This window comes from Moschus berezovskii, chromosome 20 (assembly GCF_049115385.1).
Source record: "Moschus berezovskii isolate FMDL1 chromosome 20, NW_MosBer_1.0, whole genome shotgun sequence".
NCBI classification, from domain to species: Eukaryota; Metazoa; Chordata; class Mammalia; order Artiodactyla; family Moschidae; genus Moschus; species Moschus berezovskii.
In genome coordinates, this window is record NC_142479.1 from 45,186,006 (window position 1) to 45,199,499 (window position 13,494).

The 13,494-nt window shown below is 44.8% G+C and overlaps 1 non-coding gene across 1 annotated transcript; it reads left to right on the forward strand.

The window, feature by feature from the left end:
* The first annotated feature begins 3,533 nt into the window (after positions 1–3,533).
* TRNAW-CCA (transfer RNA tryptophan (anticodon CCA)) lies at positions 3,534–3,605 on the forward strand. The gene has a single exon. It is a non-coding gene; the product is annotated as a tRNA-Trp (tRNA).
* Positions 3,606–13,494: the final 9,889 nt, after the last annotated feature.

Here is a 13,494-nt window from a genome sequence, read left to right on the forward strand (position 1 = left end):
CAAGGCAGAAGGGAAGGAAGTTAGTGTAATCGGGCCAGAGCTTCTAAAATTTATGTTCATCATCCACATTGTCCAGAAAAAAATAAAAAATCAACATTCACCAGAGGGGAAAATTGGTGAGCAATAATAAACAGAACAGTCAATAGAAACAAATCCAGAAATGATCCAGACCTGGAGTGAACAGTCAAAACTGCTGTGATTCATATGTTTAGAAAGCTAGAAGGAAAGAGGGTTACAACTGATTTTTAAAACATCTGGGATAGAATATTTCAAAACAAAATCTGCCAGAAATCAAGTGGAAATTTTAGAACTGCAAGATAAAATATTTGAAATTCATATTACTAAACAGAAACAGACGGACATTGAGAACAGACTTGTGGTTGCCAAGGGCAAGAGGAGTGGGGAGTGTTGGATTGGGAGCTTGGGATTAGCAGATATAAATTATTATATGGGGCTTCCCTGGTGGCTCAGCAGCAAAGAATCCACCTGTAGTGGAGAAGAGACGTGTTCAGTCTCTGGAGAAGGAAATGGCAACCCATTCCAGTACCCTTGCCTCCAGTACCCTTGCCTCCAGTACCCTTCCATGGACAGAGGAGCCTGGTGGGCTACAGTCCATGGGGTCATAAAAGAGTCAGACACTTGGTGACTAAAAACAAATGGATTACTGCAACCTTCAACAATTTTTTAAAAAACTGTAAAGGGGAGAATCTGATTACTCCTCTATTTGAAAAAATCTCCATTTGGTATTTTGGTAGATTTTAACTGTACCAACCTGATAGATAAAATTTGATATATCCATGCAATGGAATATTATTAGGCACTAAAAAAGAATGAAGTGTTGATACATACAGCAACATGGATGAATCTTGGAAATATTATGCAAAAATTGTGGGAAAGTGGTTGAGTAAGCTATGTTTGTATCCACACCAGAAAGTACTGTGTAGCTGTAAGAAAGAAAAGAAAGATCTCAACAAACTGATATGGAGTGATTTCCTTTTCACCAAGCTAAAAAAAGCAAAGGGCAATATAATAGTTATAGTGTGCTATCCTTTATCTAAGAAAGAAAAGGGTGTAATAGAATAAACATATACCTGCTCATTTGTGCAAAAGAATGCAGGAAGGATCAACCAGAAACTGAAAAGATTAGTTACCTACAGCTGTAGTTGCTGAAGAGCTGGAAATAAGAGGGCAATGAGTCTGGGTAATAGAGATGACAAGAGAGTGAAACAGTTTTTAGTATACCCTTTCACACAGCTCTGGCACTCAGAACCATGGTAATATTTTACAAATGCCGAAGTTTAAAGAAAATAAAAGTAATCAGGTGTGTGCCTGCATGAACCGGAAATGGAATATAAAGGTAACAACCTAACTGTACAACAGATAAATAATATAACCAGGCGTGATGGACTTGGGGAAGAGAAGAACTAATGTAAATAACTTTGCAAAACAATATTTTGCCTGTAAAGTTAAAGGCAAAAACAAAAAGCCATACATATATAAGGTAATCCTCTTAGTAAATCTTTTCTTACAGGTGTATAGGTTAGTAATTCTGAAACACATATATGTATGTTTACATATGTATCATAAGTGCCTATATTATGACTAATGAGAGCTGTGTTTCTGTGTCAGAGAAGCTACAAATAATGAAAAGGAGGGTGACAGCCCATTGTAATGAGCACACCTAACAGCCAGATCTTGATTTCTTAAAACCATAGGCCAAAAACAGGAGCCAGAGCTCCTTGGAGAAATGGTTTTCTGATTAATTCCTGGTGCAGGGAAACTAAAAAATAATCCTGGAACATCTTGTGTCAGAAACTAAAAAAGTGCTGAAAACAGGATGCAGATGTCAAAAGGCCACGTGAACCAACCAGAAGGACTTGTAGCCAAAGCTGGGAGACTTTCAGAAACATTATTAAAAATGATATTCTATGGATTAAGAGTTTCCCTGGTAGCTCAGATGGTAAAGAATCTGCTTGCAATGTAAGAGACCTGGGTTCAATCCCTGGGTTGGGAAGATCCACTAGGGGAAGAAATGGCAACCCACTCCAGTATATTTGCCTGGGAAATCTCATGGACAGAGGAGCCTGGCGGGCCCCAGCCCATGGGGTCGCCAAGAGTCAAACAGGACGGGGTAACTAATACACATGGATTAAAACTATAAATTTTAAAAATATCCATGAATCTGTATTGATGCAAATAAATGAACATGTAATACGTAAGTAAATGGAAGAGAAGTACCAGTTCTGTTTTTTGTTTTCAACATTTTGGTCCTGAGGTATCTTAGTTCCCCAAGAAGGAATCGAACCAGCGGCCCCTACAATGGAAGTGCAGAGTCTTAACTAACCAGCCACCAGGAAAATCCCAAGAAGCATCACTTCTTTCCCATAGAAGAATTATGTTGATGAACACAGATGGAAAAAGGAACACAGAAAATGACCATGAGACAAACACCACAGTCACAGTTGTTGCAGTCAAGTCTGGATGCTAAAATTGCTGCAAGTTTGAAGAGAAACAGCATGCATAGCCTGAAAGCATTTATCCCCGAAATATTTATTAATTACCGAGGGGAAATAGTAGCATATAGTGGAGGACCGCCATGGAAAGCATAACTAAATGATGTAAGTCGGCATTCTCCAGGAACAAGACACAGTGACAACAGAAATGTGAAACCTGAGAACGGGGTGGATGAAAAGTGACACACGCCCCAGACAGAACGCCACCACAGTTTTTACCGATGCACATTTGGGTGATAAAACTCTGAAGCAAGGAAGTCCTTTCCATAGACATCCAGGTGGATTGCTTGTGGGGAAGGAAGGCAGATGTCAAGCTCTTGGGGTGGCTGGCAGGTCTAGGGGGAGCAAGCGTTTGCGATCCTTCTCTTTGTTTTGTGCCAATTTCTGTAACTGCTGTACTTTACAGCAAAGAAGATTTAACACACACAGGTGGACACTCGTGTATGTGGTGGTGGTTTAGTCGCTCAGTCGTGTCCGACTCTTGCGACCCCGTGGACTGTAGTCTGCCAGGCTCCTCTGCCCATGGAATTCTCCAGGCAAGAATACTGGAGGAGGTTGGAAATCTGGAAAGAAATACGTCAAAATGCTTTACACCGGGTGGTGGGATTATTGATTTTAATTGTTACTGCACTCTTACGTAGTTCAAAAATGAGGGGGGATGCGGCGAGGGGTGAACACAGCAGCATCTAATTTTATGCTAAGTTCCAAAGTCACCTCCCAGGCTTGCCCGCCGATTTCGGGTTTTGTTCCCCTCTTTAACGGTTTTCAGCGGCGGGACCCGGGTCTGCACTCACCCCACCCCCGCACCGGCCGGATTTTGGGTTTTGCAGCTTCTTCCCCTCCTGGGCTTGGGTGGGCCGGGAATCCTGAGAGCTCGCACAGCCATGTCCTCCGCCCAATTCTCGCTCTTCTTCGGTTTGACCGGAAGTTTACCGGGAAGGCAAAAGGTTTAGTTCAAGAAGCGACCTGGATGGGCGGGACTGAGGAACCTTAAAGGATCAAAAGTCAGGTACCCTCTGTGACCTCGTGGCGCAATGGTAGCGCGTCTGACTCCAGATCAGAAGGTTGCGTGTTCAAGTCACGCCGGGGTCATAGCGTCTCATTTTCCCACTGAGCGAACCGGGGACTTTGGACCGCTTAGGATTAGTTCGTGTTTCTGTGCTCCTATGGCTCAGAGGTTAAAGCGTCTGCCTCCAATGCGGGAGACCCGGGTTCGATCCCTGGGTCGGGAAGATCCCCTGGAGAAGGAGATGGTAACCCACTCCAGTATTCTTGCCTGGAGAATCCCATGGACGGAGAAGCCAGTAGGCTACAGTCCACAGGGCCGCAAAGAGTCGGACACGACTGAGCGACTGAACGGAACGGAACGGATTCCTCTGCAATAGTGTCGTTTTCTTATCTGACAGGGGTGACTTGGAAGACTCCTGGGGATGTGAACCAAGCACTGCAGTCCCTTGTTACCCGAAGAGCTATCTTAAAAAGAGATAAATAATACAGGCTTCCCTGGTGGCTCAGTCGGTAGAGAGTCTCCCTGCAATGCAGAAGACCTGGGTTCAATCCCTGGGTCAGGAAGATTCCCTAGAGAACAACCCACTCCAGTATTCCTTCTGGGAGAACCCATCCCATGGACAGAGGAGCCTGGTGGGCTGCAGTCCAAAGGGTCCAAAAGAGTGGGACTGGACTGAGTGATTAACACACAAACAACACAATAGAAGACAGGACAAGAGAGGTATTGGGAAACTAAATGTAAATTATTTTTAAACACATGAAAATAACTCTTCATATGATTAGAGAAATGCAATTTACAATTCAACAAGTTATTTTTAACCTGTGAGACTAACTAACCTATGATCAAAAAACTTTTATTAAATTGCATTGCTCATATACTCAAAGCTATGGAGATAAAGGAACATAGCCCAAGACCAGAGGAAATTAAAATAATTATAAAAGACTACTTTTCAGCCAGTTTAGAAAAGTTTCCTGGCATATTTTTCAGTATTGCTTCAGTTCCTTTTGCTTCAGACTTTTCCCGGGAGTGTGTTTACCTTTCCATAGGGTGGATAATTCCCACCACCTGGATGGATATTCATGCTGCTCCATCCTCTGCATCAGTAATCTCCTATCAGATTGTCTACTGTTTTCATATTCTCTCTGCCCTTTGGGCATCTTCTCAGGCATGTCCGACATCTGGGATTCCATGCTCTGCAATTTCAAAGAGCACTTGATCCTGCTATTGTCATTTCAGTTTCCAAAAGGCATCCCCTGTCTTACTCTCCTCTCTTTTAAACTCAAAGTCAGTTGCCCCATAAAGCTTTTCGAACCTCATTTTAAAGAGGCCACACCTTGAAGGAAGTCTCATACTATTTTTGTGGGGAAAAAAAAAATCTGAACCTTTCCATCATTTTTATTGTTATATCTTTCTTCGGTCATGAACTAGTCTCTTTTCCTAGTTCTTCAGAATTTAAAAATAAACAAACAACGTGCTTTTCTCTCTTATTCATACTCTGAAATTACTCTTGACCGTCTCTAAAATCTGTTCAGAGACATCAAATCAAATCCACTGACCAGAGGACAGGCTGGGGCACAGCGCCATCCCCATCGCCCAGTGCTCAGGAGGCTATCACCTAGGGCTTTCTGGCAGTGACATTTTATCCTTTTCTCCTTTTCTCCTTGAGGTTCCCTTGCTACTGTGAACCAGTGGAAGTAATACTTAATCCAAGAGATCTCACATTTCAGCATGAGTTTAAACTTAAATGTCTTAAGTGGGTCTTGCCTCCTTGGTTAAGGCAGAAAACAACCCCTTTCTATTCACTTAAATCTCCTAAAAGTAGCATTTTAATTTAATACCAAACAAACTCTCCAAAATCTCTTAGACTGTTCTTCTTTCAAGAATCTTACATTCAGGGACTTCCCTGGTGGCCTAGTAGCTAAAACTGCACTCCCAGTGCAGGGAACTGGGTTCAGTCTCTGGTCAGGGAACTAAATCCCACATGCCATAACTTCCACCGCAACTAAGGGTTCATGCTGAAACTAAAGATCCTGCGTGCAACTAAAACTTGGTGCAGCCAAGTAAATAATTTTTAAAAAAGAATTTTATCTTCAAATCTACTTTGTAGATATTCTAGCCTAAGAATTAGTTCTAAGCAAACTTTATTAAAATTTTAATGGTGTCCTTCAAGTGTCTCATGTGAATTGATAAAATTCTCTTTTTGTATATTCATAAGTCAAATTGTAAAAGGTTGTAATTGTCAGATAATATTTTACCAATACAGTCGCATTTTTGTTATAAAAGTAGATTTTCAGTTATCAGTTTTAACTCTCAGTTCTTATACTGCAAGGAGATCCAACCAGTCCATTCTAAAGGAGATCAATCCTGTATGTTCATTGGAGGGACTGATGCTAAAGCTGAAACTGCAATACTTTGGCCACCTCATGCGACGAGTTGACTCACTGGAAAAGACTCTGATGATGGGAAAGGTTGGGGGTGGGAGGAGACGGGGACGACGGAGAATGAGATGGCTGGATGGCATCACTGACTCTGTGGACATGAGTTTGAGTGTACTCCGGGAGTTGGTGATGGACAGGGAGGCCTGGCGTGCTGTGATTCACGGGGTCGCGGAGAGTCGGACACGACTGAGGGACTGAACTGAACTGAACTGAAGCACTTGTTCCCCCAGTTGAAAAAAAAAAGCAGCATACATTATTAGAAAAATTGGGGCAAGGGTATTTTTTTGTGGTTAAAGTATCACTTTTTAGAAAGAAAGAGTAGGGATGAAGAGAAAGAAAAAGAAAAATGTCTTAAACTTAACTTCAAAGGTTTATTCCACCAGCACCAAGGCATCAAATATTTAAAAATTTTTTAAATTCCTAGACATTATTCTGTTCCATTAATCTACTTACACATTCCTGCCTCACACCAAACTAGCTGTACTGTTTCATTTTTAAAGGAAGGTAACATTTTAAAATGGCATACAGGCTTCCCTGGTGGTCCAGTGGCTAAGACTCATGCTCCCAGTGCAGGGGACCTGGATTTGATTCCTGGTCAGGGAACCAGGTCCCACCCAAATGCTGTAACTAAGACTCAATGCAACCAAATAAATATTTTTTTAATGAATTTTAAAAAATGAAGATGGCACAGCCTTGCCACAAATACAGTATATGATAAAAATTTTTCTTTGGCCCATTGCCTCTCCCACTGAGGCTGTTTCCTTATCTCCAGACCTGGGACACATCAGCTGGCCAGAGAGATGCTCTCCCAATAGATGCTGAGCTACTGGTGCTGTATGCATTGTCTCCAAGGAATCAGGATTGGAAGCAAATGGGACGGCTGTTTATTTCAGAGGGTGTTCTAAACATGTACAAGGTGAGCTGAGATCATAAAGTGACTGTTTCCTATCATTCCTCAAAAAGGTGTTCAGTTTCTAGCTCTCCTCATGGATGATGGAGCAAAGGTGGGTGAAGAGAGTAAGAGACAAATCCACTTAAGAAACACTCCCCCAGACAGTGATTACAACCATCCTATGTAACAGTCAAGTCTCTGAACATGAATTAAAGTTGAAGCCGCTTCCCTCCTGGTCTTGCTGTTTCTCTGAGCGCTTCTGAGTCAGAGCAGGGAAGGGAGGATAAACTGAGGTGCAGGGAACGCTCCATGGTCAGTATCTTCAGCGGCACCCTACTCTCTCTTTGACTTTGGTGGAATTTTAAGAGATTCCCTCAGGGCTGAGGCTCTATCTCCTGGACTTCACTTAGCCCTGGAGAAAGTAGTATTTCAGCTCATTGCTCTCTACTGGGGAACCCTTTAGGATGCTGTTTTAGGAGATGTGATCAGCCCTCCAGGCCACCCCTCAGATGGCACCTAAGAAAACCTTCCCCCAAACTCCCAGGCCCCTATCCCCTACCCCAGGCACACAGAGCATGTCTAGATCATGGGAAGAATTCTTGCATCTTTTGCCCCCAAATTTGTGCTTTAAAAAGTGTGCAGATACCTTTTTACTTTTTGGCCGCACCACGCAACAAGTGGCATCTTGGTTCCCTGACCAGCGATCAAACCCACACTCCTTGGAGTGGAAGTGCAGAGTCTCTAAATCACTGGACCACCAGGGGAGCAAAAATATACATCAGACCACTGAGTACCCTCCCCAGACACCAGGGACCCATGTCAAGCTGTCCAAGCGGCCTGTTAAAATCACTGTCACTAGGTTTGATCTGTGGGACAAGCCACCTCCCCACCATCTTTCCAAAAGCTTAGAAATCCTTTTCAGGACCGCTCTGATGCTCTCACTATAGGTGAGGGGCGTAAGAGTCCCCCAACAGTTTCTCAGCCACTTTTTTTGGGGGGGTGTCAATTTTGCATGGCGGCCTGCCTCACATCTCACTTTAGATATCTGATCTCTGCTGTCTTAGATTCTTAGCAGAAATACCCATTTTAACACCGTGTTGCACTTAGGCAATGGAAGGGGTGGACATGGGCAGCACTCTTATCTGCACAGGAGTGGAGTAGCCCCAGGGTCATGCCTGGCACTCTGCTCTGGGGCGGCTCTACCAGGATCTGCCTCCCGTCTGTCCCTGAGCCATCAGCGCGCCAGGCCCGGCTCCCTCCCTAGCCTCCCTTGCCAGACCCACCCTCTGGTTGAGGGGAGTGTACACCACCCCTTAGGGCACCTCCAGCCCAGTTGGAGGGCGCTGTCCAGACCTCGGTGCTGAAACACCTTGGTTCTCTCCGCCCTTGAAGGAAGTGGAGCCATAGCCTGCAGCAGCCTCCCCCCAACCCCCAGGACACGCAGGTTCAATGATCCACAATGATGCACTGATGCCTGAGTCCTTCCAACCACAGACCACACCAGGCCTTTGAACCCTCAGAATCTCCTCAGGAGGTCCGATCTTCCCTAAGGAGTCCCACAGAGAGCCAATGGCTTGGCATAAACTGTCAGTCCACTTCCCCAAACAGGGGCAAGGCTCGAACTCAGACCTAATGTGCGAGTTGGGATTTGGGGGCTGGCCCCGAGGGAGCTCCTCACTCTTTCTAGGGACACAACCCTTTCCAACAAATCCTAGAATTCCAAGAAATCCTAAACCCCTCACAGGCACATTCCAGGTGTAGACACCTCACTGTATAGTTTAGGTGATTCCCAGCTGTGTGTATGTTAGCACCCGTTGTCCCCAAGCTCAGGGAGATGTGTCCCTAATGAAGGTCATCCTGGAAGCTTTGCAAAATCTGGATGGCAGTGAGGTTGGGGACCACAAAGAAGGAGCAGCAGCCAGTTTGGAAAAGAAGGGTTAATGGGAAGCAGAATAAGCAGCTAAAAGCTGGCAACCAGGACCCATACTCTACCGTACTCACCAGCTCCACAGCCCAGGACCCCCGTCTCCTTAAGCAGTGTAAAGGATCAGTGTGGGACCAGGTCATGGTCGAGGGAACAGGGTTTGACAGAGTATCCCAGGGAGCCTATAGCAGGCCCTCTGGAGGCTGGGCAAGGGTCCTGTGTTAGCTGCCTCCAAGTTTCACAAGGGGACCTTGCCGAAATCCAACCATTGCTGGTGAAGCCCCAGTCAGAGGCTCAGCCTGGTGGCCTGGGGTAGACAGCAACGGTCCACAGGCCCCAAGACTGCTGAAACATCTCAAGACAGTTGGTAAGATGGACTATCTGCTGACAGCTAATGCGTGTAACCGGACCCTTGCACCCTGCACCCTACTCTATCCTGGAAACCAGCTTGGATGGGAAGAGGCACTTCAGGAGTCCTAACTGAGGGCAGCTGATGCCAGCCTTACTTGCAAAGGCTGAGAGGTAATTCAAGTCTTCACTTCATTTATGGGGATGATGTTTAGGACACAGGGGGGTAATCAGAGTGGCAATTCCTTTGTGTAAAAACACCTTGATCTTCATCTGTTGCCAGATGGTTATTTGAAATGTATGATTTTGTGACACTTTAATACAGATCACCTTTATAGTACCTTTAACAAAGCTAAATTTTTTTTGTTTTTCCCCCTAGCCTCACCAAGGTGTAAGAGACAAATCATTCAGCAAATTTTTAAAGAGCAATTTTAGTTAAATTCTTGGCTAACATTCTCCAGCAATATAATAGCTTTGAATAATCACAATATTTAAATACAATTAACAGATAGCAGTAATTCCATCAGCATTTTGTTTCATTTTCCTCGGTTTATAAGAGTCTTATCCTTTTGGTTTCGTTGTTAGGGATCATGTGAACATGGGCAGAATATATAGAATTGTATTCAGTGTTGTGATTTAGCTGATGAAAGCAATAGGAACTTACAGGTGAAGATAGACGAGCGGCTCATTCAGACTCCAGGTAACATTCAGTACGCTCTGCAGAATTCTTCACTCCCCAATGCAGATAATTATAATGGCCCTTGAAATCGCTGATCACATATTCTTTGATGTGTTGTCTTCTTGTGATCACTACTCTTGCCAAGAAACATCCTGGCAACTGGATAAGATTTTGTCTCATTTTACAAAATACTCCCTCAAGTTATGAGTACGACGTTCAAACGCCTCAATGAACGGCTATTGTTGTAAAATAAATCCTAGTACTGAGAGAAGGTAAAGAATGAAACATAGGGACATTCTATTAAACGAAAGCTTCTGCAAGATAAGTCGGGAAGCTCACACTAAACGTTTTCCTCCCCCTTGGACTAGGCGCCCCATCCACGGGCGGAACATGCCTGGGCTCCAGGAGGGTCATGAAGGGCGGGTTCGCGCGCCCTCTTGTGGCCAAATGTGGGCAGCGCAGGGAGGCCGGCTGCCTGCGTAATCTGGGGAATTAAATTTTCCGTTTCGTCTAAATTACGTAAACTCGTGGGCAGTTCACAGCACTCTTATATTATCTTTCCTTTGCGAAGAGACCATAGCAGTGTCTCCGCTTTCCAACATAGCTTGATTAATTTCTGTTTTTCCTCTTTTTCTTGGTCAGTAAAGGTAAAGGCTAACCTCGACCTCCTGATTATCCAGCCTTTATCTCATTGGTTGTGTAGACTGAACACCACCCGTGTCGTGCCTGTGAAGACACTGTGTTCATGTAATTGTCCCCATCGCTCTCTGAAGATAAAGCACTCCCCTAACCTGCTCACCCGCCTTACACGTTGACGGCCTTTCTGCTCTTTCTGTAAGCCTGATCTCTGAAATTCGGTGAGCCCGGTTCTGTAAGGAAACCCCTATATCAGCCCCAACAGAGCTTCTCAATGACGCTGGTGCCCCCTCCCACCAGCCCTTTCTGTATCTCCACAGAGGGGCTTCCCCCATCTTCCAAAGAAACGGAGCAGGGACATTTTCCACCCCTACATTCTCTGCCTGTTCTGGACTGTCCACTTCTTTGAGCCTTTTAACCGTCTTTTCCACCATTTGCCAAGTGATTCTGGCCTCTCTGCTCAGTGTGGAGCCATCATTTCTCCAAGCTTTTCTCACCACCAGTGTGTTAGCACCACCTCCTGGCTCCCTCGGCAGAGTGTGTAAACCCTTATCACAGGCGTGTGCTGCTCTCCAGTGAACTCTCCACACCCAGCTGTATGCTCTAGGCTCTGTGGTCCAGCATCCTCGGGATCCAGACCGTACTGTCCTGTTCCTGCAGATGCAGGTTGACCAGGGCCCACAGCAGTGGAATAGTCATCTTCATCTCTTACCATGTCCAGCGTTTCTCTTGTGGGCTGTCAAGGTGACTTGACCCTCTGTCAAATCTAGGGATCAGGAGGGGAGGAAAGTAGATTGTGAGGGGACACAGGTTTTATCACAAAATAGAAGCTTCCTCTGCATCATCTTCAAACAAGACCAAGAGGAGTGGGTCACATTTGCAGGCCCCCCAAATCCAGAGAGATTGGTGTTTACAGATATTTGTCCACATCAACCCAAATGTCCCCATCCCGAGTCTCTGGGTTTCCTCCTTTGCAAACAAGGTCCTGACCTTGGCATAGAAAACTTCCTGGGATCAAGAATCCGAATTAGCCAAAATTATGCTACTCTTACATTTTTGCCTCAGGCTTCAAGAAGCCCTCTGCTTTTCACACTTCACCTTAAATTGGTGATTAATCACCCTCAGCCTTTTCTTGTCAATGGCTCCTAGTAACAACCACTCAATTCCAGTCCTGAAATTGCTCCCTTCCCCACCCTCATGAAAGGTTGTTCCTGAACCATGAAAGACGCTGGGATTCTCAGTCTCCGGAGGAGAAGAATTCAATCTGGGGCCAGAGATGAGGCTTGATCGCTCAGAGCTCTAGTGTAATAAAGTTTTATTAAAGTATAAAAGAGATAGAGAAAGCTTCTGACATAGACATCAGAAGAGGGCAGAAAGAGTGCCCCCCTGCTAGGGTTTAGCTGGATAGCCCTTTAGAGAGATTGCAAGTTGAAGCAAGGGGAAAAGCTCTTTGAACCCCCACAGTGAGCACCACGAGATGTGGCTGCCCCAGGGAGGACTTGTGACCTGAGACAGGATGCTTGCTTCAGTCAGGACAATTTCCAGGGAAATATTTTATTGTGAACCATCAGCAGCCAAACACACAGACGGCTGGGGAGGGGGGTGCTACAGGCCATCACAGTGTGCTCTACAGGGTGTACTAAAGTTTCTAGCTTCAGTTTGATTTCTGTTTTTGCTCTCTGCAGTTATATGAGTTATTGCTTGCTATCTTTTGAGGCATTATTGTTAGAGACGTGTATTTAAGATGATATGTCTTCTCTGTCAAGTTTTATAAGTGTTATCAAGTTGATATCATGCTTATCCTTTCCCCTAATGATTTTTAAAATATTTTATTTGCTTATTTGGTTGTGTCAGGTCTTGGTTGCAGCATGTGGGATCCTCGTTGCATCATGTAGGACCTTTCCTTGCTGCGCAGACTCTCTAGTTGTGGCGTGGGGGCTCAGTAGTTATGGTGTTCTGGCTTAGTTGCTCCAAGACATGTGAGATCTTAGTTCCCCAACCAGGGTTTGAATATGTGTCCCCCATATTTCAAGGCAGATTCTTAACCTCTGGACAATCAGGGAAGTCCCTCCCCTAATGATTTTTTAAGATTCTATTTTGTTAGAAATTAGGTTTATTACTTGCATCAGTTGGGGTTCCACCAGAAAAGCAGAACCAGTAGGGCATACATACTGAAAGATTCTCTTTTTTTGCAAGAAATTGGCTTACTTGATTGTGGAGACTGACTAGGCAAACTGGAGGGCAATCTGTTGGAAAGAGCAGGCTGGAAGCTTTGTCCAGAGGTTTTTCTTCATCAAGGAAGCCTCAGTTTTGCTTTTAAGGCCTTGATTGATTCAGACCCAACCTATTTAATAAGATAATTTCCTTTATTTAATTCATCTCAGTTTATGGACTTTAACCACACTTACTGGAGAAGGCAATGGCAAGCCACTCCAGTACTCTTGCCTAGAAAATCCCATGGATGGAGGAGCCTGGTAGGCTGTAGTCCATGGGGTTGCTAGGGGTCGGACACGACTGAGCGACTTCACTTTTACTTTTCACTTTCACACATTGGAGAAGGAAATGGCAACTCACTCCAGTGTTCTTGCCTGGAGAATCCCAGGTACAGGGGAGCCTGGTGGGCTTCCGTCTATGGGGTCACACAGAGTCGGACACGACTGAAGTGACAGCAGCAGCAGCAGCAGCAACCACACTTACAAGTAGCTTTACAACACCATCTAGATTAGAGTTTGATTCAATAGTGGGAGATTGTAGCCTTTCCAAGTTGACACATCAAAGATCATCACAATACCCAACTTTTTTGTTGTTCAGATTTGCTTGGTGAGGTAATAGTAAGACTCTGACACTCCACCCATCATGAGATGGAGTCGATATCTGCCTCAACTTGATTCCACACAACTTGTGATGCCTTTGGCCAGGAGTATGATCTAAGTCATGCTTTGTGACTTCCACAGCTATATTCTAATCAGCCACGGGCTTCTCTCTCGTTCACTAGGACACCTGCTCTTGAAGCCCAGAGCTGCCATCTCAGCTGCCAGCTGAGCCCTTCAAGTCA